Source organism: Pan troglodytes, chromosome 15 (genome assembly GCF_028858775.2).
Source record: "Pan troglodytes isolate AG18354 chromosome 15, NHGRI_mPanTro3-v2.0_pri, whole genome shotgun sequence".
Taxonomy (NCBI): domain Eukaryota; kingdom Metazoa; phylum Chordata; class Mammalia; order Primates; family Hominidae; genus Pan; species Pan troglodytes.
In genome coordinates this window covers 75,480,467-75,503,324 of record NC_072413.2, presented here as the reverse complement: position 1 = coordinate 75,503,324, position 22,858 = coordinate 75,480,467, and the positions used below count along the sequence as shown (strand labels likewise).

Here is a 22,858-nt window from a genome sequence, read left to right as displayed (position 1 = left end):
ATTCCTGATTTAATGCCTTTTTAAAGAGTTTCTACTTTCATATACGGTAGATAATAAATGACATCCTGAATCAGTTTATTTTGTCTTTGATGGGATTTGTAGTCCCAACTAGATGCCTTGATTTAAACATACTACTGTGAACAGTAAAGTTCAGTGTTCACTTTCTGACATTTGACTTTTATTCTGCAACACCAGAGGGCAGTATTGACTGCAGAACAGTGGTACTAAAAGGGGAGCAACTGGGTGTCTGTCTTTACTTTAAAAAATATTTTCATTGCATGTATGAGACAATAATTTCACTTGTTGCTTTTTTTTTTTTTTTGAGACGGAGTCTCACTCTGTCACCCAGGCTGGAGTGCAGTGGTGCGATCTTGGCTCACTGCAGGGTTCACACCATTCTGCCTCAACCTCCCGAGTAGCTGGGACTACAGGCGCCCGCCACCACGCCCGGCTAATTTTTTTGTATTTTTAATAGAGACGGGATTTCACCGCATTAGCCAGGATGGTCTCGATCTCCTGACCTCGTGATCCGCCCTCCTCGGGCTCCCAAAGTGCTGGAATTACAGGCGTGAGCCACCACGCCCGGCCCAGTTGTTGCTTTTTTAATGCTTGTAGAGTCAGTTTGGCATTTGTAAAAGATTTCACATTATCAGCCATGAGCTCTCCACTCTGCAGTTATGTAATACTTTATTGTAAGATTGATTTGGCTTGCATCGAATAAAGTGGCACATCTGATTTTGGTTGGTTTAAGACTGTTTTCTTTCTTTCTTTTTTTTTCTGGTTTTTGTTTTTGAGACAGAGTCTTGCTCTGTCTCCCGGGCTGGAGTGTAGTGGTGCGATCTCAGCTCACAGCAACCTCTGCTTCCCAGGTTCACATGATTCTCCTGTTTCAGCCTCCCAAGTAGCTGGGACCACAGGAGTCTGCCACCACACCTGGCCATTTTTTTTGTATTTTTTGTAGAGATGGGGTTTCACCATGTTGCCCAGGTTGGTCTTGAACCCCTGGGCTCAAGCAGTCTGCCTGCCTTGGCCTTCCAACGTGCTGGAACTACAGGTGTGAGCCACCACACCCAGCTGACTGTTTTCTTTTCTTTTCCTTTCCTTTTCTTTCTTTTGAGATGGAGTTTTGCTCTTGTTGCTCAGGCTGGAGTGCAATGGCATGATCGGCTCACCACAATCTCTGCCTCCCAGGTTCAAGTGATTCTCCTGCCTCAGCCTTCCCAAGTAGCTGGGATTACAGGCATGCGCCACCACGCCCGGCTAATTTTGTATGTTTAGTAGAGACCGGGTTTCTCCGTGTTGGTCAGGCTGGTCTCGAACTCCCGACCTCAGGTGACCTGCCTGCCTTGACTTCCCAAAATGCTGGGATTACAGGCGTAAGCCACCGCGCCCAGTCGACTGTTTTCTTAAATCAGAATTTTACCTTAACATTTTTTCTGATCTGTGCTAGATCCTTGTTATCTCTAATGAGAGATTTTTGGAAATAGTGAAATGTGATCATTTTCAGTTTTGTGAATTAATTCCTTGAAGAAGTTGTTTTATTAATGTTGCAAACACATAGTGGAGCCTGTGAATAGCTCCCTGTTAATAACAGCTATATCTCCTCTCCTTCTGATGTGGTGTTAGTGGAAACTGTGTGTGAATCTGAGAGACAGACATATATACACACATATGTATACATACAGCTAGCATTTCTCTAGGTACTTCACATAGGCACACTTACCTTACTGATTCAGCACACAGGTTTAGGTGACTAAGAAATGGCTAAGAGCTATCAAAGTTAACATTGGATAATTTATTTGCCCTGTTCCAGAACATGGATCTGTGTGACACATTACCCCCAGATAAATGACTTATCTGTACTAAATGATGAAATCTGGGCTGTGCTAGTAGTGAGAAAATGAAACATGGTAATTATATATAGACTTTGGATCAGCACAAGTTTTCTAGTTTTTGCCTCTAGCCACCCCCAAAGCTTAGTGGTGTGACACAACAGCCATCTGATTATGCTCACAGATGCCACAGGTCAAGAATTCGGTCAGGGCACAGCAGGGATGACTTGTCTTTGCTCTGTTGTCTGGGGCTGGCCTGGAAGACTCAAGTGTCTGGAAAGACTGAGATGGTTGGTGGTTGGGATCATCTGGAGGCTTTTCCACTCACATGTCACCTGGGCTGGAGTGACTTGGAGCCAGGCTCAGCTGAGGCTGTTGACCAGAGCACCTTCATGCATGTATCTTTTCAATGTGGCTTAGGCTCCTCATGACATCATGACTGGGTACCCAGAAAGGATGCTTCAGAGAGCAAGCATTCTAAAGAACCTGGCGGAAACCCCATGACCTTTTCTGACCTGTTGTTAACAAACAGGTCACTAGGCCATCCCGGATTGAAGGGGTGGGGAACTAGATTCCACCTCCCCAATGGAGGCATGTCAAAGAATTTGTGGCTGTTTTTTTTTTTTTTTTTTGAGATGCAGTCTCAAAAATAAGGAGAAGTACCATGCTTTTTTAAACAACCAGATCTTGGGAGAACTCAGAGCGAGAACTCACTCATTACCCAAGGATGGCAGCAAGCCATTCACGAGGATCCTCCCCATGATCCACACACCTCCCACCAGGCCCCACCTCCGTCATTGGGGATCACATTCCATCCTGAGATGGACAAACATCCAAACTATGTCAGTGAATATATTATGTTTATCATTAAAACTTTGTTATTGTTGGATTCCGGAGTACATTAAGCACCTGGTATTGAAAGTAAGGCTTAAACATGTATATGTGGTTGCTTATTGTTAAATGTTTTCATCTTTTTGTGTGAAGAAATGTTGCTCTTTGGTGAGAGTACAGAGCCTTCAGAAAAGCTGCAGCATGCAAGGGAAGGTGAGATCCAGTTTCCACACGACTTTGTGAGCACTCCTTTCCCCTTCCTCCCAACTTTTTCCTCATTTCCCCTCCAGTTTCAATCCTTTTCCCAAGGAAGAACAGGACATATGACTAGGTTGACAGATCTTGAAAGGCAACTTCACTAGGATCTCAGGTGAGATAATAATGAATGGGAATTGTGCTGCCAGGATGCCTGTACCTGGAGTGGGAATACTGAGCACAGGCCAGGGAGTAGAAAAAATGAGGCCTAGGAAATTCTGTTAAATTCCACTAGACATTTGAAATTCTAACTTTTACTTTACACATCACTAATCCATGTCCACTAATGGAAATTTAGCTATAGTATCTACATACGAATCAAGGCAAAGTGTTTGACCAAATCAACTGAAATTTTGCTTTTCCATTTTCCAGAGCTGTGCTTTGATGTATTTTATTTCTGTCCAAAGGTGTAGTTAATAGTAACATGCATAGCACCCAGCTTAGTGTGTGACATCTAGGATCCTTTCAGTAAATTTATTGAATGACTGAATGAATGCACGCATGATTGGCAATACCAGAAAATCAGTGGGTTCTTCAAGTACTTTATTGTAACATTGCTTGAATAGTTGATTGTTAAGCCAGAATGACCAAATTATGGAACCAAATTAACTAGATAGGTACATTTTCATAGATACATTTTTAAATAATGTCAGAACGCTTTATAGAGTTTTGTACTTCTTTGTTTTGAAAGGAACTGGGTCCTTGCAGGCAGCTACTGATGTAGGAGAAAAAAGACTACCCTGAGCAGATTGAGGTTTAATTAAAACTAGGTTTGGCTCATTTGAATTAATTCCAGTAATAGACTTGTTAATGAGGTGTTAAATGATCACCTTGAGAATACCGGGGAACTGTCAAAAACTAAGAGAACTGAGACACTTTAAAAAAAAAAAAAAAAAAAAAAAAGACATTCCAGGACAATGCGGTGGCACATGCCTGGAGTCTCAGCTACTCAGGAGGCTGAGGCACGAGGATCGCTTGAGCCCAAGAGTCCTGGGCTGTAGCACACTGTGCCAGAGACGTGTCTGCACCAAGTTCAGCCATCAGTATGATGACCTCCCAGAAGTAGGGGACCACCAGGTTGCCTAAGGAGGGGTGAATTGGCCCAGGTTGGAAATGAACAGGTTAAAACTTCCCCTGCTGATCAGTAGTGGGATTACGCCTGTGAATAGCCACTGCACTCCAGCCTGGGCAACATAGCGAGACCTTGTCTCTTTAAAACAAAACAAAACAAAAAAACATTCCAAGATTCCCATGCAGAAGGGTTAGAAGTGTTGGAAAAACGCAGCCTTGCTGGGAGTGGGTCATAAAGAGAGACTTTCCTGCCCGTCTTCAGGGCTGACAGCTTTTAACCCTCCCGTCAAGCACCATACTTCCTGAGCCCAAGAACGTTTGGGTGTTGACTTTCTTCTTTGTTGTGCTTTAAAGTAATTTATTTCACTATTAGAAATTCATCGAAATAAAAATTAAGTTTTCTGGTAAGCACAGTTTTGTTCTTACCCACAGTACAGTTTAGCAGTTTATCTGATGCTGGGAATCAGACTTGCTTCCTCCTGTTTTGTGACTTTCTGCCTGGAATGCTGTTGTTTGAAAAAAAAAAAAAATACTTGTTTCAGCCGGGTGTGATGGCTCACACCTGTAATCCCAGCACTTTGGGAGGCCGAGGCAGGCAGATCACCTGAGGTCGGGAATTCAAGACCAGTCTGACCAACATGGAGAAACTGTGTCTCTAATAAAAATATGAAAATTAGCTGGGTGTGGTGGCGCATGCCTGTAATCCCAGCACTTTGGGAGGCCAAGGCAGGCGGATCACCTGAGGTCGGGAATTCAAGACTAGCCTGACCAACATGGAGAAGCCCTGTCTCTAATAAAAATACGAAAATTAGCTGGGCGTGGTGGCGCATGCCTGTAATCTCAGCTACTTGGGAGGCTGAGGCAGGAGAATTGCTTGAACCCAGGAGGTTGCGGTGAGCTGAGATCGCGCCATTGCACTCCAACCTGGGCAACAAGAGCGAAACTCCATCTCCAAAAAAAAAAGTGTTTTACCATTTGTTAAACACTTATCAAGCAACAAGCAACTACTCTCTACATAGTGGTAGATATGCTGTGTGGGAGATGCAGAGTTGAACAATAGGTGATCTTTGCCTTTGACAAAACAGTCCAGTGGTAGGGGTAAGATTCCCAGGAAGAACTAGTCTCAGAGGCACAGATAAATTCTTCCTTTGTTCAGCTTGTCTTTTCTCAATTTCCTCCTCCATTCTCTTCTACAACCTCCTCCTTCACTCACTCCCACTCCCCTAAAACCTTAAACTTCCTTAAACCAGCTAAGTTTTTGAAGCAAACTCATATTTTAGATTTCTTATATAATAACTTTCTATATAAATGAAATTTTTCTGTGGATACTGTCACTCTAGTAAATTATCAGCAATCAAAGAAAAAGATTTTCCTTTTTTAAAGCAGCTTCTTGATTATTGAGCACAAAAGGCCTTTTAACCAATGGCTTAAGCCTTCTGAAGTCAGCAAGCAATATGACCACCTTACAGGTGGAGAAATTTGAGCTCACGTATGGGACAAGTTTTCTCAATATCTTGTCTCCAACTAGAATGTAGCTTTTCTAACTCCATCTGCTTCTACTTCTGAGGTTGCGTGATGACAGCATTTTATTCAAACAGACTATTTTATAATCTGTTTCTAATTTTCTGCTAATTTTCCAAAGTTTAATTGTGAGTAATCAACCCAACAAATGAAAGCTCTTTTGGGCATTTGCCTCCCTGTTTTCTCTCCGTGGATCAGTAGCCGTTTCCCCACCTTTCTGCTTCAGAAATGGATTCTGAATACTCAAGAGCTTTTGCAACATGGTGTGTCTATTTTTTATTCCACTGCTATCTTTTTCTTCCAAATCCAAATGCTATTAAAAGTTTCTTGCAACAAGAGCATTCTCTCCTTTTGTGCCTTGTTTCAGAGTTAGTTTGAAGCTAGCAGTTAGGATGCCCAGTGTCTATTGTTTGTTGAAGAATAATTCTAACTTTCTAAACCTTCACATAATTGGAATTGCTTTTCTCCCCCCAGAATTATGTCTGAGGGCTTTATCTTTCATCAAATAGACTTGATCCTAGCTGTTCCCCAACTTTATAGCAGATACTTAATATGCATAAACCAGTGACCTGATAGATGGAATCTGCTCAAAGTAAGAACCTGATACCCGGCCGGGCACGATGGCTCACGCCTGTAATCCCAGCAATTTGGGAAGCTGAGGCGGGTGGGTCACCTGAGGTCAGGAGTTTGAGACCAGCCTGACCAACATGGCGAAACCCTGTCTCTACTGAAATACAAAAAAATTTAGCCAGGCATGGTGGCGCATGCCTGCAATCCCAGCTACTTGGGAGGCTGATGCAGGAGAATGGCTTGAACCTGGGAGGTGGAGATTGCAGGGAGCCGAGATCACGCCATTGCACTGCAGCCTGGGAGACAAGAGTGAAACTCCCATCTCAAAAAAAAAAAGTGCCCGATACCCTTCTAAGAGCTCGCCGGATTTGAAAGCTTTCCAAAAAGGAATTGATTTTTAATTGTCACCTATAGTTTTTCTAATTATCTAAATATTTTATTTGTATCTACCTCCCTGCTATCTACTTTGGCAGTGAGTAGTGAGGTGTTAAAGAAAAAATTATTCCTGTCACTTGTGAAACATGATAAGGCAGACTTCCTTCAAGGGGGCCATGGTAATAAGCATAGGGATGACTGCAATGGGGTCTTCCAGTGGGGGAGAGAGGGTGGGCTGCAGTCTGACTCCAATAAGGACAGATGAGGATTTACAGCCAAGGAACAGGGTGGGAGTGAGTAGATAGAAAAATACTAAGAGGAAACATCAGGGGTAAGGGGGATGCTTGCCTTCAGCATTCTTGTTGAAGGTAGGCCAGGGTGATAAGATACCAGGGGTAGTCATGTAGGGGATTTTCTCTAATCTGACTTAGCAGGATTATTGCTCAAACTGGATTCTGCAAGAATGGAGAAGGAGGCGCAACGTCAGGACTTTATCAGAAAGGACTCCCAAGAGGAGCCTGACTCAAGTTTGGTCAAAGGAGAGAGTCTTTGTCAGAGGTTCAGAATGACCTCATTAACATGAACTCTTTAAGCCCCCGTTCTCAGACTTTGTCCATGGACCACCTGCATCAGAGGTACTTTTAGTACAGTGGTTCATACCTTGCTTACACATAGGAAAGCTTAAAAAAAATAGTGCCAGTGTTAGAGACCTTCTGTACACGCATTGAGTATCTCGAGGCGAGGCCTCCCTGCCATGGCATGGTGTTATTTAAAAGCACCCCAGATGCTTCTCATGTAAGGCCCCATTTCGGAACCACTGCTGCTTGTTAAAAATGAAGATCTAGTTTGTTCCACCCACCCTACTGAGTCTTGGTGGATGAGGCCCTAGAATATGCATTGAAAAGAAAACCTTAGGCTGTATATGGTAATCCTGACATTTTGGGATGTAATCGTAACATTTTGGGAGGCTGAAGCTGGAGGATCACTTGAGGTCAGGAGTTTGAGACCAGTCTGGGTGACATAGTATGAGCCTCTGTCTCTACAAAAAATTCTAAAAATTAGCCAGGTGTGGTGGTGCACGTCTGTAATCCTAGCTACTTGGGAGGCCAAGGCGGGGGAATTGCACAAACCCAGCTATGATCACACCACTGCATTCCAGCTTGGATGAGAGAGGGAAACCCTATCTCTAGAAAATAAAAAAGAGGATTGTCTTTTTGACAATCCTCTTTTTTTTCTTTTAACTTGTTTACCTCAGAACCAAAGCAGCTCTACTGATTGATGGTAATTGAAAAAGGAAAAGAAACTGGAAGTCAAGATACAAATGAGGGAGATGTTTGGCTTGTAAGACAGGCATTTGCTGGCAGAGCTAAGTTGCCATTTTTGGTTGTTTCTGGAACTGTAAATGCCTGGGATGCTGACACTCCCTTCCGAACAGCTGATGATTCTGGCTGATTGAATCAGTGGCATAGGTGGAGAAGTTAGAAACCAGTTAGGTGCAGGAGGAAAACAGAACTAAGCATTCAGAGATCTGTGGTCATGGTTCCTAAGGCTAGTTGGAATTAATTATTTTTGTTTTACTTTTTTTGGGGGAGCTGCTTGTATTTTTATAACCTATTAATCCTCAAATTACTTAGTACATAACCTACAAATGGCCTTGCCCACTATAAAGTTGTTAAAATGTTTAGTATTAATCGTTTTGTAAAACTCTGATTGTCTTATTGTATTGCCTTCTACCTCTAAAACTGTTAACTTAAATCCAAGCCAAGCCTTTACCAGAGATTACCTTTATTTGCTAGCTGTCTTCATCTGTGGGTAGATACATTACTACAGTGTTCACGTTCCGTATCTCTTTGTCTCAGAGTAGCCTGTGATATGTTCCAGCCCCAACAGAGGACAGTAGAATGGTCCATTAAGACTTTCTGAGGCCAAGATGGGCGGATCACTCGAGATCAAGAATTGGAGACCAGCCTGGCCAACATAGTAGTGAAACCCTGTCTCTACTAAAAATACAAAAATTAGCCGGGTGTGGTGGTGCACGCCTGTAGTCCCAGCTACTCAGGCGGCTAAGGCAGGAAAATCACTGGAACCCGGGAGGTGGAGGTTGCAGTGAGCTGAGATCGTGCCACTGCACTCCAGCTCAGGCAACAGAGTGAGACTTGGTCTCAAAAACAAACAAACAAAAGACTTTCTGTCCTGCCTGTGGGTTGGCACCCGTTAAAACTCAGTTCCTTGATTTTTCACAGGCACTTGGCCTCTTTTCTGCCTTTTGTGGAGGGCCCTCTGTTTCTGGCTGTGCATTAGCAACCATTCTTTTAAACTTCTGATTATATTGAATCAGCAACTTTAAGCTTGCTCCTGCTGCTTGTCGTACGTCCTGTGGCAGTCCTCAGGAAATCCTAGTTTTTGGCATTGAAATGAATTAAAGGATTAAGCCACAAGAGGGTGGGGGTGATAAACCGTGCTTTTAAGAGGAATTTACTCTGCAGTACTTGATGTTAGCAAAAGCAGTTCTAGTTCTTACAGGGAGATAGGAAACCAAGGGGCTGCTTTAGAACAGCATCCCTAGGATATGAAGACGCAGATCTGTCTGCTTTGATGTTCTTTAGCTTGACAGTGGCCCCGGCTGAGCATTTTGATATTTGTCGCCAGTCTAGCAAAATAGGGGTTGTGTCTTGGAGATGGTAAACCTAGTTCCCATTATTTTGCTTCAGTGTTAGAAAATTACTGAACTCTTGCTTCCTGGAAGTCCCTTATAAATCTCCCTTTTACAAGACTGTTCTCTGGGGCACGAAAATGCCTTTGCTTGTAAAGAGCTTATTGAAGGTCCATTTATTTTCCTTTTCTTAACAGGAAGATTTTCCAGTGCCATTTAGTTAGGACTTATGGGAAACATGTTGTTAAGATCAATCTGTCTTGTCTGTTAGCTAATATTTCTTTTATTTTCATTTTGAGTTTTAGAAAAGATTCTTTATCTTTCTGTGAGATAATGTGAAAAAAACACAAAAGAAATAAATTCAAATACCAGTATACTCTGGTTTTTAAAAATATCTTCACTGACTTTTTTTTTCTTTACATGCTCTACTCTCCCTCTCACCCTACTTCCTTCTTCACTTTTCACTTGGTACTTTAAGATATTCTTTGTGGGTTTTTCTTGTTTGTTTTTTGTGTTTTTTTTTGGACACAGAGTCTGTCTCACTCTGTTGCCCAGGCTGGAGTGCAGTGGCGCAATCTTGGCTCACTGCAACCTCCGCTTCCCAGGTTCAAACCATTCTCATGCCTCAGCCTCCTGAGTAGCTGCGACTACAGGCGCGTGCCACTATGCCTGGCTACTGTTTGTATTTTTAGTAGAGACAGGGTTTCTCCATGTTGGCCAGGCTGGTGTCGAACTCCTGACCTCAGGTGATCCACCCGCCTTGGCCTCCCAAAGCACTGGGATTACAGTCTTGAGCCACTGCACCTGGCCTAGATATTCTTAGATATATTCATGATGCATCCCATCTAGATACTTGTGATAAGTATATAATTTACTGATCTGGAAAGTGTTGTGACAAGAGTTTAAAGTGTTATCTGCTGCCTTCTCCCCCCACTTTAGAGCTGTTCAAAGAAAGTGACCATTGATCATTTTAAAAGATGAGCGAAGGAAAGACTGCTTCTTTTTTAAAAAAGAAAATTTGATGACTTACTGTTAGAACACATTTCCACATGGACCCCCCTCCTTCTAAATGGGTGTATATCCAGATCATCCAGTCTGTGTGCACAGAGTCCTTGCATTTCTAAGTTCAAAATAGTAATTTAAATGAAAGTAGGCCATCATAAGGCATTGCTAGGAAGAGGTTACTCTTGATAGATGAATGTGCTGCTTTTGGTAAGAATTAGTTTGTTATTTATATTTAAATTTTGTAGGCCGGGCCTGGTGGCTCAAACCTGTAATCCTACCATTTTGGGAGGCCAAGACGGGTGGATCACTTGAGCCCAGGAGTTCAAGACTAGCTTGGGCAACATGGTGAAACCCTGTCTCTACAAAAAAATACAAAAATTAGCCAGGCATGGTGGCTCATGCCTATAGTCCCAGCTACTTGAGGTGCTGAGACAGGAGGATCACTTGAGCCTGGCAGGTGGAGATTGCAGTGAGCTGAGATCACACCACTCCAGCCTGGGTGACAGAGTGAGTCCCTGACTCAAAATAAATAAATAAATAAATAAATAAATAAAATGTTTTGCAAACATACCTTCTGAGTACAGTTACACTTTGCCTTATTCTTAGGTTTTACATGTTACACGTATTTTTGGTTCTGTGAACAGATTATATATGGCATATTTGTAATTCTGAACTACTTCTGCAACTAAACATGCGTTATATCGCTCATTTCCCCTCAGTGGAACTGGTATATATGGACTTATGCCAGAATTAAATGTTAGCAATGAGAGGGATCTACCTTTAAAATAATAAAATGTGCTCACGCCTGTAATCCCAGCACTTTGGGAGTCTGTCCATTACATTTTTTTTGTATGTTTCAGGCCTTTTAAGGCATATTATTCCTTTATTGCTATCTGATCTTCAAAACATATCCAGAGGACCTTCTTATTACTTTTTTTTTTTTTTTGAGACAGAGTTTCGCTCTTGTTGCCCAGGCTAGCAGGCTGGAGTGCGATGGCACGACCTCTGCTCACTGCAACCTCTGCCTCCCAGGTTCAAGCGATTCTCCTGCCTCAGCCTCCCGAGTAGCTGGGATTACAGGCATGTGTCACCACACCCGGCTAATTTTGCATTTTTAGTAGAGACGGCATTTCTTCATGTTGGTCAGGCTGGTCTAGAACTCCCGACCTCAGGTGATCTGCCTGCCTCGGCCTCCCAAAGTGCTGGGATTATAGGCGTGAGCCACCTTGCCTGGCTTGATTGTGTTTTTTTATTAGTTCAAGCCACAATAAGAAGTTTATTCAGTCAGCAATCTGTTTTTGACTACTTAACCACGTGCCAGCTACAAAAAAATAACATATAGCTTCAAAAGCCTCTTTAAGGGGCTGGGCACAGTGGCTCACGCCTGTAATCCCAGCACTTTGGAAGGCCAAGACTGGCAGATCACTTGAGGTTAGGAGTTTGAGACCAGCCTGGCCAACATGACAAAACCCGATCTCTATTAAAAATATAAAAATTAGCCAGACTTGGTGGCAGGCACCTGTAATCCCAGCTACTTGAGAGGCTGTGGCAGGAGGATCACTTGAGCCCAGGAGCCAGAGGTTGCAATGAGCCGAGATCACACCACTGTACTCCAGGCTGGGCGACACAACGAGACCCCATCTCCAAAAAAAAAAAAAAAAAGCCTCTTAAGGTAAAATTTTCATTTTTTTGAATTCTCAGAATAAACAACAGTTTCTTAGTGTTAGATTACAATTATTTCTTAATACCACTTAGATCCTTCTAATTTTTTTATTAATTTTTTCTCTTTTTGGTATCTGTGTGGGCCTTAGAGTTAGAAAAAACCTGTCTCCTGTTGGCTTGCCTTTTCTCTTTTTCCTCAAGGTCTTTAATATCTCCCTAGAAGATAAAAAGGATATATGCCCATTTGTTTCTGTTTTTCCCAATTTGATGATAGAAGAATAGGCCTTAAAATATTATGGGTCTTGTTATAGGTAAAATAACAAAAATAGAAAATAATAATAATAATATAAATGATCTTACATATGTAAATATAAAATAAGTTTTTAAAGACCATGTGTTTAAGCATTTCATTAAGTGCTTTAATAGAGTATCCCATTTTCTTAAAACAACCTTATCTAGTAGGTAGTTATCATCATCATCATCATCCCCATTGCCATTCCCATTTTGCAGATGAGTTTAACAAACTCAGAGGTTAAGTGACTTGGCTGTAGCCATACAGCTACTAGATGCTCAAGCCAGGATACAAACGTAGATAGTCTGACGTCAGAAGTTTATATACCACACACTGGGGATGGTGGCTCATGCCTGCAATCCCAGCACTTTGGGAGGCTGAGGCAGGTGGATCACCTGAGGTCAGGAGTTTGAGACCAGCCTGAGCAACATGGCGAAACCCCATCTCTACTAAAAATACAAAAATTAGCCAGATGTGGTGATGCATGCCTGTAATCCCAACTACTTGGGAGGCTGAGGCACGAGAATAGTTTGAACCTGGGAGGCAGAGGTAGCATTGAGCCAAGATCAAGCCACTGCACTCCAGCCTGGGCAACAGAGCAAGACTCTGTCTCAAAAAAAAAGTTTATATAGAACCAAATTAAAGCTAATAATAAGTGAAATTCAGGAAGATGGTGAAATTATTAGTTCTCTCTTTCTTTCTGAGACCTGCATTACTGCTTTGATGTATGACATCCAAAATGACTGTCTTATTATTTCAAGTTTAAAATGTCCTCCATGCAAGCATATCTCTATGCCTATTCTAGATTATTAGATGTGAGAATAAAATTAGCTCAGGTAGAGACAGGGTCCCATCCCCGTTATGATGGGGTATGCATGAGTGATAGTTTTCAGAAAAGGTGGGTGTCTGCTTGCCATCTTGAACACTCAGATTTGCAAAGGTAATTTGCCTCACCCGGATGATAATTACTGGGTGATGTGATGGTAGAGGTACTCTAAATTGGAGAATAAAGGAAAACCTCAAAAGCTTTGGAAAGTTCATAGCATCGTAGAGGGTAAAATATATGAAGCTTGTGTATAAACTGTAAATCAGAGCATTAGAGAATGAAGTGATTATATGTTAGTAAAGTCAGCTGTGTCCTTCTGTTATGTGTTAAAATTAATAAGAGTGTGCACAGGAAATAGAAAATGGAGAACTAGAAACAACAAGGGAAGTAAGATAGTTGTTGATTTCATTTTTCAAAGTTAAGGCTAAGCCGAAGGGTCAGAACATGTATGGAAGACAGGAACAGCACGATTTTAAGAGAAGAATACATGAACAAGTGAAATAACAGTGGCCGTTTATTATCTGCTTACCATGTAGTTAGCACTGTTCTAACTGCTTTTCATTAAATTCTCAGAACAAGTATTAAATGTTAGACATTATTTTCCCTCTTTTACAAAAGGAGGAAGCTGAGAGGTTAAGGAAACAAAGAGGTTAAGTTGCTTACCTAAGGACACATAGTTACTAGTGTTGGAGCCAGTTTGAACTCATGGATCCAGTTCCAGAATGCTTTTTGTGTACTAGATATTTATTAATGTATTAAATGATTATTTGCCTTAATGTAATTGACTATGTAGGTCATTTTGCTTTGTAATTTAAATTAGTTTGAATATATAACGTGTTTTCATTTTCCCAGCGTATTTCAACTTGGCTTATCTGCTCAGTGTTCTTGGGGGAGTTACTAGGGAAAAAAATATAACAGTATTTGTCCTCAGAGTTTGCAGTTTGTTCTGGCAACACTAGACCACACATAAACGGCATAAGTACAGTAACAGGAACTTATAAACAAGAGCAAATTAATGAATTACAAAGTAGAGACATGTCTTAAAATGTGCCATAGGGAATCTTTCCATAACTTTTTTTTTTTTTTTTTTTTTTTTTTACTTCTGCCCTTTATCTTTCATAGTGCTCTTTGGTTTCTTTGGGGTTTTTAAAGATAAGAAGTACATAGGCCAGGTGCAGTGGCTCACGTCTGTATTCCTAGCACTTTGTGAGGCAGAGGCGGGTGGATCACGAGGTCAGGAGTTCATCAGCCTTGCCAAGATGGTGAAACCCCATCTCTACTAAAATTCCAAAAATTAGCTGGGTGTGGTGGCAGGCGCCTGTAGTCCCAGCTATTCAGGAGGCTGAGGCAGGAGAATCGCTTGAACCTGGGAGGCGGAGGTTGCAGTGAGCCAAGATTGCACCATTGCACTCCAGTCTGGGCAACAGAGTGAGACTTCGTCTCAAAAAAAAAAGGGTGGGGGGGAATACATAGACATTGGTAGAAAATAACAAAAACAAAATTAAAATTTACAAATTGCTTGTATTTACTGATTTGCATGATTTTCACCTAAACTGCAGAAAATTGTCCATAGGAGTTTTTACTAGTAGTATTTTATCTTTACCACTGATCTAATGGTAGAAAAAGAAATAGAGCTCTAAGAGAGGTTTTTTTTTCTTCTTTTTAAAAGTTATCACTTGTCTTTTGTTTACATAGAAAAGTGTGGCTTTGGAATAAATTATATTACTTGACCCACCTCCCACAAAAGTTTTCCTTAAACCCGGCCTATAGGCTGGAAGGACTAGGATGAAAAGGGGGATTGCTAATGGATACTGGTTTCTTTTTGAGTGATGAAAATATTCTAACATTTATTGTCATAAGAGGTGCAGAACTCTATACTAAAAAACATTTAACTGTGTGCTTTAAATGGGTGAATTTTATGGCACGTGATATATATCTCAATAAAGCTGTTTAAAAAATCACCTGGTGACGTGAATCCATTGGTCAAAAATAAAGAGAAAAAAAAAAAAACAAAAAATACCTGACCTACAGTGAGCAAACAGTGTCACCTATAATAAATAACTTTAAAACTTTTTTATTGTGGTAAGTATATATAACAAAATTAACCATTTTTAGGTACAATTCAGTGGCATTACATACATCCAGTGCTGTGCAGACATCATCACTATCCATTTATAGAACCTTTTCATCATCTCAGAAAATAATTGTTAATATTCTAGTTCAAGTTTGGAAGCAGTAGTCTTGACCTACTGCATTTCAAAATCTAGGCTCTAGAAATACTTGCTCCACCAAAATTGAGTTGTGTCTCCACAGTTTTTAGCCTTTTTGCTGGTTTCCCCTCAAACCAACTTTTTCTTTTGTGTTTCGTATCTCAGGTAATGGCATCACTATTCATGAAGTTGTCCAAACAAGAAATACCTATCATCGTTTCTCTCCTTTATCCCCTGTATTTAGTCACCGGTGCCTATGGATCATGCTTCCTTAATATCTTTGAACCTGTCTACTTCTCCATATCTCATTGTTATTTACTTGACTTAGATTTCTGTCCACTTTCACCTGGTTTTAATAGCCAGCCAGTCATAATAGTAGAGGAATCAGTCAAGCAAAAATGCTTTGGAAAAATTAAATAAGCAATGCTGAACATCAGGAATTGCAGATATCCGTACAGAGAGTTCCAGTAAAATTTTATGAGTCCATGACCCCTTTTCTAAGAGTCTGGTCCATGTTGGTCTCATTCCTCATATGCAGGATTCATTCATTCATTAAATATTTGTTTCATACCTTGTTTGTAACACTTCTGTCTGCCTTCTAAATGTATCCTCAGTCCACTTTCTACCACTTACTACTGTGTTCATCCAAGCCACCATCTTCCCTTCTGTGGTGTCTCTGCTTCCCTCTTTGCATCTATTCTAAATATAGATAGCTCTCAGTGTGATCCTGATGGGAGATCATGTCTATCTTCTGTTTAAGAACCCTCCCCAAGGGCCTTCTCATCCCGCCTAAAGTCAGTGAAGACCTGTGGGCCCTTGGGATCTATCCGTCTGTTGACCTCCTCTATCCCACTCTTCCCCTCACTCGCTGTTCCGTATTTCTTGCATATGCTGGGTGTGCTTTTTGCTCTGGGTCTTGGAGGTTTATAGAAATAGCACTTGGGGCTGGGTGTGGTGGCTCACAGCTGTAATCCTAGCACTTTGGAAGGCCGAGGCGGGCAGATCACCTAAGATTGGGAGTTCGAGACCAGCCTGACCAACATGGAGAAACCCTGTCTCTACTGAAAATACAAGATTAGCCAGGTGTGGTGGCGCATGCCTGTAATCCCAGCTACTCGGGAGGCTGAGGCAGGAGAATCTCTTGAACCCGGGAGGCGGAGGGTTGCAGTGAGCCAAGATGGCACCATTGCACTCCAGCCTGGGCAACAAGAGCGAAACTCCATCTCAAAAAAAAAAAAAAAAAACAAAGAAATAGCACTTGGCTGCATCAGGTCTTTCCTGAAACACTTCTTTAGTGAGTATTAATTTTGTTTGTTGTCCATCTCCCACACTGGAATATAAGCTGCATAAAGGCAGGAGTTTTGTCTGTTTCATTTGCTGCAGAATGTCCAGGGTCTAGAGCAATATCTGGTGCATCGTGAGTGCTCAGCATATGTTTTTTTAACGACATCTGCTTCCCTAGTGCACAATATGTTCTCCCCTTTTTGTGTAGTCTTCTGGTGAGATTTTTGCTTTTGGTGAAATCAATTTCTATCTCTTCTATGTTTAGCATATGTGTGTGTGTGTGTGTGTGTGTGTGTGTGTGTATATATACTGAAATATGTGAAATGTTTATTATTTAATTTTATATACCAGATTTCTGTGTTAAAATTTTTTTATATCATAAAGTTAGACTGCCCTGAGGCTTCAGAAATGTTAGTAGCCTCCTAATTTGACTTCTTTAGTGTTTAAGTTTCTTTCAGAAATCCTGAAACATATCCACAACCACTGTATGTATACAGTTTCTTTTAACACTTATTTGGTGAATTTATCAATATGAATTTGTCATGTTTCTCAAAATCAGCACTTTTTAAAAATTGGTAATATTGAATTTGATGAAACCTACTATTTATATGGAGTAAATAATATGAAGTGGAACAAATTTACATGTTCCCTTTGAGACTTTTTATAGATATGCATTTGTGTGTATGTGTGTGTGTGAGAGAGAGAGAGAGAGAGAGAAAGAGACAGGGTCTCACTCTGTTGTCCAGGCTGTAGTGCGGCAGCATGCTCTCAGCTCACTGCAACCTCTACCACCCAGGCTCAAGCAGTCCTCCCACCTCAGCCTCCCAAGTAGTTGGGACCACAGGCGTGCGTCACCACACCTGGTAATTTTTGTATTTTTTGTAAAGACGGGGTTTTGCCATGTTGCCCAGGCTGGTGTTGAACTCCTGAGCTCAAGGGATCCTCCCGCCTCGGCCTCCCAAAAGTGCTGGGATGACAGGCATGAGCCACTGCGCCCAGCCCATATTTATTCTAAAAGAAAGAAGTAGAGGTTATAACGGGAATTCAAAATTCAGTTGGCACCAGCAAACCCCAGAGACTTAGGAATATTTTTTGTTACTTTTGCTATCAAATCTAAACGTTCATTTGCCCAACCTACTTCCCCTTTCTTGAAAGAAGTAAAAATTACTTTTGGAAATTTCCTGAATAAATGGAGTCAGGAATCCCAGCAGTTCTTACTGTTAAAGGACGTGCTTGCACACGTAAAGAAGGGTCTGTTTACCTAAGGTTTATTTAGCTCTGGAACATCGTAAGCCCTGGTACAAGTCCAGCCTTCCCGAAACTGTCTGCTTGCGTGTACACTCCCTGCTCAGCTTCGCCCCTTTTAAAATGAAGTCAAAACATTCTAATTTGGTAAAGGTGTTAGGTCCTGAGACATTATTACTTTGTCAATATTACCATATTTGCTTTTCAGAATTTCAGATTCCAGTCATCCTAGAGAGCATATTATTTCTACAAAAACTGTTTTAGGAGGACTTTGTTATACATTGCTATTATACTCACCCAGAGACAGTTACTTTTTTTTTTTTTTTTTTTTTGCAACGGAGTTTTGCTCTTGTCACCCATGCTAGAGTGCAATGGCACAATCTTGGCTCACTGCAACCTCTGCCTCCTGGGTTCAAGCAATTCTTCTGACTCAGCCTCCCAGGTAGCTGGAACTCCAGGCGTGCACCACCACGCCCAGCTAATTTTTGTATTTTTTGAGTAGAGACAGGGTTTCACCATGTTGGTCAGGCTGGTCTCAAACTCCGAACCGCAGGTGATCTGCCCACCTTGGCCTCCCAAAGTGCTGGGATTACAGGCGTGAGCCACTGTGCCCAGCTGACATTTAAATTTTTTAATCTGAAACTGACCTTTTCTGTTAACATGAAGCATTTGTTCATGCTTTGCTACTATGGTGGTGTCATTTTAACTTTTTCTTTGCTGAATAATTTTGTACTCCATTGTATCCTCATAATTTCAATTGTATTGTCCCATAGCCCTCCAAAAAAGGCAGTCAGAATCAGATTTCTTATTTTATTCATTTATTTATTTTTATTTTTATTTTTTGAGACAGAGTCTCGCTCTGTTGCCCAGGCTGGAGTGCAGTGGCACTATCTCAGCTCACTGCAAGCTCCGCCTCCCGGGTTCACACCATTCTCCTGCCTCAGCCTCCCGAGTAGCTGGGACTACAGGCGCCTGCCACCACACCCAGCTAATTTTTTGTATTTTTAGCAGAGATGGGCTTTCACTGTGTTAGCCAGGATGGTCTCCATCTCCTGACCTCGTGATCCACCTGCCTCGGCCTCCCAAAGTGCTGGGTTTACAGGTGTGAGCCACCGCGCCCAGCCCAGAATCAGATTTTTATATTAAGTTACTAATTTTTTGTGCCAGCCGTCCATCAGCCTCCCCATCTTGGCAGGGTATGCAGAAGAAAAACCTAATAGTAAAATATCTAGGGAAAATGTCTTCATGAGAATTAAAGCAAATGCACAGATAAAAAACGAATATTTTTATTACCAGGATTTTCTATTCTGTGTATTCATTCATGTGAGCATTTAAAGAGAGAAAGGGAAAGAAGGGAAGGCCAGCTTTCATTTCTTGCCTCAGGACATTTAAGTTTGAAGTGCTGTTTTCCTAACACTTACCCCATCTTACAATACAAATTCCCGGAATACGCAGCACCAAAAATTTCAGTATTTTTCCAGATTTGTCTTAAAACCGAAGGTTAAGAGGAGAGTTCCTGAGCCCACACCTGTAATATTTAGATGGCTCTGTTTTGTTGTTGTTGTTGTTTTTAAGTAAAAGGGGTATTATTAAATAGTAGTTGGCTGTATTTAAAATCATCAATAGAGAGATGAGAAATTTAACCTCAATTCCATTTTTGTTTAACTTTGGGTGATTTTCCAAGTATTTTAAATTTTATTTTTATTCTTATTGAAGTATTGACATTCATACAATGAAGTGTACAGATCTTAGACATACAGTTTTCATAAATATACTCATCTAATCACCACCCAGATTGCAGTATAAAGCATTCCAGGCCGGGTGCAGTGGCTCACGCCTGTAATCCCAGCACTCTGGGAGGCCAAGGCCAGCAGATCACCTGAGGTTGGGAGTTCAAGACCAGCCTGACCAACATGGAGAAACCCCGTCTCTACTAAAAATACGAAATTAGCCAGGCATGGTGGCACATGCCTGTAATCCCAGCTACTCGGGAGGTTGAGTCAGGAGAATCGCCTGAACCCGGGAGGCGGAGGTTGCAATGAGCCGAGATCGCGCCATTGCACTCCTGCCTGGGCAACAAGAGTGAAACTCCATCTCAAAAAAAAAAGAAGAGGAAAAAAGGGGTGGGGAAGTTCTTCAATTTCAAATTCTTTCAGTGCACTGTAATTAATTGGAAAGTATAAGTTGGAGGAGTAGGAGTAATTTTATTTTATTTTCCCCAGGAAGACAGATTATATATCAGCATATTCAGGAAATCTAAGAAGATTAGGAGCTGTGTAATGAAGTATAATATGAGTTAGGAGATCAACTCTGGCTGAACATCCTTAATATTTGTGTCCTTTATTTTGAAAGATTTCAGTTAACAACAGAAATGTTATTTTTGAAGCTGCAGCCTCAAACATGTTTTTGTTGGTTATGGTATAAGTTGTATAAAAGCTCATCAGCTAAACTGGAAATCATATTACTACTGAAGCAGCTGAGTGCATGCTCTATTCTTTGAAGTATAATGCTAAATAGTACTAGTTTAAGACAAAAATGTCTGCTGCCTTTATATTCCTTACTTTATTACATGGATCTTTTCCTGGCTTTCAAAAAACAAAAAAAAAGCAGTCTTGAGCGTTCAGAAAATTTATAGAACACTGTCTGTTCTAAGTCACACCTATCTAGGAGGGCTTATGGAGTTTATTTCAGTAATAATATAGTAGTTCCTTCTAACCTTAAGATTACATGCATGGCTGAGAATCTTGAGAAATGTGGATTAAGACTTGATAAAATATTCCTTTTAAAAATAACTGAAAAGCAGTTGGTACACCTTAAATCTGTTTGGCAGTGATTAATATAGTTCCCTAAATCTAATTCTGTTTTGTAAACGTGATTGAAGGTTATCAATATCTAGTGGTTATCAGTAGGTAGATACTTGTGGCGCTCCTTCAACCTCTACCCTCCTTCCTTTTCAAGGCCTTCTAGATCCTTAAGAGAACTAAATCTAGGCCTGGTGCGATGGATCACTTGAGGTCAGGAGTTTTAGACCAGCCTGGCCAACAAAGTGAAGCCCTGTCTCTACTAAAAATACAAAAAATTAGCCAGGCATGGTGGCACGTGCCTGTAATCCCAGCTACTCAGGAAGCTGAGGCAGGAGAATCACTTGAGCCTGAGAGGCAGAGATTGCAGTGAGCTGAGATCGCACCACTGCACTCCAGCCTGGGCAACAGAGTGACACTCCATCTCAATTAAAAAAAAAAAAAAGAGGCCAGGCGCGGTGGCTCACGCCTGTAATCCTAGCACTTTGGGAGGCCGAGGCAGGTGGATCATGAGGTCAGGAGATCGACATCATCCTGCCTAACATGGTGAAACCCCATCTCTACTAAAAATACAAAAAATTAGCCGGGTGTTGTGGCGGGTTGCTGCAGTCCCAGCTACTTGGGAGTCTGAGGCAGGAGAATGGCGTGAACCCAGGAGGCGGAGCTTGCAGTGAGCCAGGAGCACGCCACTGCACTCCAGCCTGGGCAACAGAGTGAGACTCTGTCTCAAAAAAAAAAAAAAAGAACTAAATAATCTAATGATGCTTTTACAGCATATTGATCTTTTATATCTATTCCTTCCTTCCTGAGAATAAGATTTATTGTAAAGAGGTTGAAGACTAAAAATGACCTATTAAAGTTATCTACATTTTCCAAGAAATTAACTACATATTCACTTTTCTCTGTCTCTTCCATGCCAAGCTGTAGATTTTTTTACAGTAGAGTTCCTAAAAATAGTTTTATTCTAACAAACCATATTGAAGAAGTCCAAAAGGACAGCCACACAGTTAAGTTTATTTGTAAAATTCAAGAGTCAGTACAGATTTTTCTCCTCCAAATTGCTTTTATGCTTTTTATCACCCTTAAAAGTAAAGATTTATGTTTGAAAAGTAGGAAAGAATTCTGACCTCTTTATATTTCCATCTGTGTTCTTTCGGAGCCAAAGATAAAAACTTCTTAAGAGCAGTATTTTTTTAAACAGTGCTAAACTTTCTTCTTTGTTTCAAGTCTGTATTAGACCAGATACTTGCTGAAACTCTGCAGTGAAAAATCCTTGGGACTGAGCTACTACATTGGCGTTAAATAGCAATTGGTCTTCTTGCATAAATATTAACTGCTATTTTATATGATATTCAAGTCAAAGTGGGTAACTATGTTGTCTGTTAAGATTCAGTTTCACTTTTAAGAGCAAAGGATAACTATTTTCTAACATGTATAAATGCCAGGGCTTACTGATTTGTCTAGATTTATTTTACTGCTTTTATTTTCCTGTTATTCTCTTTGAAATTAATAAGTTAAACCATAAGAAATTGCCTGCTTTAAGGTCAAAAATGGTAGCATGTTGGCAGTTTGATGGTTCAGCCTAGCAATTTTAAAGGATAACAGGCCACTTTATTTTTATATATTTATTTATTTATTTGAGATGGAGTCTCACTCTGTCACCCAGGCTGGAGTGCAATGGCATAATCTCGGCTCACTGCAAGCTCCGCCTCCTGGGTTCATGCCATTCTCTCGCCTCAGCCTCCCAGGTAGCTGGGACTACAGGCGCCCACCACCACGCCCGGCTAATTTTGTTTTTGCATTTTTAGTAGAGACGGGGTTTCACCGTGTTAGCCAGGATGGTCTCGATCTCCTGACCTTGTGATCCGCCCGCTTCAGCCTCCCAAAGTGCTGGGATTACAGGCGTGAGCCACCATGCCCAGCCCTCCTTTTTAAATTTTTTTAATTTTTCTTTTTTTTTTTTTCGAGACGGAGTTTCACTCGTATTGCCCAGGGCAGAGTGCAATGGCGCAATCTCGCTCACGGCAACCTCTACCTCCCAGGTTCAAGCAATTCTCCTGCCTCAGCCTCCCGAGTAGCTGGGATTACAGGTATGCACCACCACACCTGGCTAATTTTGTATTTTTGGTAGAGATGGGATTTCTCCATTTGGTCAGGCTAGTCTCAAACTCCCAACCTCAGGTGATCCGCCTGTCTCGGCCTCCCAAAGTGCTGGGATTACAGGCGTGAGCCACCGTGCCTGGCTCATTTTTCGTAAGTGACAGAGTCTCACACTATGTTACCCAGGCTGGAGTGCAGTGGCTGTTTACAGGTGCAGTCATAGCTCACTACAGCCCCAAACTCCTGACTCAAGAGATCCTCCTGCCTCAGCCCCCCAAGTAGCCAGAATCACACCACTGTGCCTGGCTTTCCTTTTTTAAAAATT

At 41.4% G+C, this 22,858-nt stretch overlaps 1 protein-coding gene across 2 annotated transcripts in view; it reads left to right on the top strand.

Moving 5' to 3' along the window:
* SPTLC2 (serine palmitoyltransferase long chain base subunit 2) overlaps positions 1 to 22,858 on the top strand; it is a 101,027-nt gene that overhangs the window by 65,228 nt on the left and 12,941 nt on the right. The gene's annotated exons all lie outside the window — the stretch shown is intronic.